Source organism: Amphimedon queenslandica, unplaced genomic scaffold, assembly GCF_000090795.2.
Source record: "Amphimedon queenslandica unplaced genomic scaffold, v1.1 AMPQUscaffold_9490, whole genome shotgun sequence".
Taxonomy (NCBI): Eukaryota; Metazoa; Porifera; class Demospongiae; order Haplosclerida; family Niphatidae; genus Amphimedon; species Amphimedon queenslandica.
The window spans coordinates 2,598-3,770 of NW_003550238.1; the positions used below are offsets into that span (position 1 = coordinate 2,598).

At 41.3% G+C, this 1,173-nt stretch overlaps 1 pseudogene; it reads right to left on the reverse strand.

The window, feature by feature from the left end:
• Positions 1–4: 4 nt before the first annotated feature.
• Positions 5–1,168, reverse strand: LOC105315571 (fibropellin-1 pseudogene; annotated as a pseudogene).
• Between the last annotated feature and the right edge of the window lie 5 nt (positions 1,169–1,173).

The following is a 1,173-nucleotide window of genomic DNA, read 5'->3' on the forward strand; positions in this document are numbered from 1 at the left end:
TCGTCTATGTTACAGAGCAGTTCTTTCCAGTGTAGCCTTCTACACAATTGCAAGTGTAATCAGCTACTTGATCATTGCAGGTGGCACCATTTTGACATGGATTTGGAGTACAATCGTCTATATTAACAGAGCAGTTCTTTCCAGTGTAGCCTTCTACACAATTGCAAGTGTAATCAGCTACTTGATCATTGCAGGTGGCACCATTTTGACATGGATTTGGAGTACAATTGTCTATATTAACAGAGCAGTTCTTTCCAGTGTAACCTTCTACACAAAGGCAATTGTAATCAGCTACTTGATCATTACAGGTAGCTCCATTTTCACATGGGTCAGGACTACAATCGTCTATGTCAATGGAGCAGTTCTTTCCAGTGTAGCCTTCTACACAAAGGCAATTATAATCAGCTACTTGATCATTACAGGTAGCTCCATTTTGGCATGGGTCAGGACTACAATCGTCTATGTCAATGGAGCAGTTCTTTCCAGTGTAACCTTCTACACAAAGGCAATTGTAATCAGCTACTTGATCATTACAGGTAGCTCCATTTTGGCATGGGTCAGGACCACAATTGTCAATGTCAATGGAGCAGTTCTTTCCAGTGTAGCCTTCTACACAAAGGCAATTATAATCAGCTACTTGATCATTACAGGTAGCTCCATTTTGGCATGGGTCAGAACTACAATCGTCTATGTCAATGGAGCAGTTCTTTCCAGTGTAACCTTCTACACAAAGGCAATTGTAATCAGCTACTTGATCATTACAGGTAGCTCCATTTTGGCATGGGTCAGGACCACAATTGTCAATGTCAATGGAGCAGTTCTTTCCAGTGTAGCCTTCTACACAAAGGCAATTATAATCAGCTACTTGATCATTACAGGTAGCTCCATTTTGGCATGGGTCAGAACTACAATCGTCTATGTCAATGGAGCAGTTCTTTCCAGTGTAGCCTTCTACACAAAGGCAATTGTAATCAGCTACTTGATCATTACAGGTAGCTCCATTTTGACATGGGTCAGGACTACAATCGTCTATGTCAATGGAGCAGTTCTTTCCAGTGTAGCCTTCTACACAAAGGCAATTATAATCAGCTACTTGATCATTACAGGTAGCTCCATTTTGACATGGGTCAGGACTACAATCGTCTATGTCAATGGAGCAGTTCTTTCCAGTGT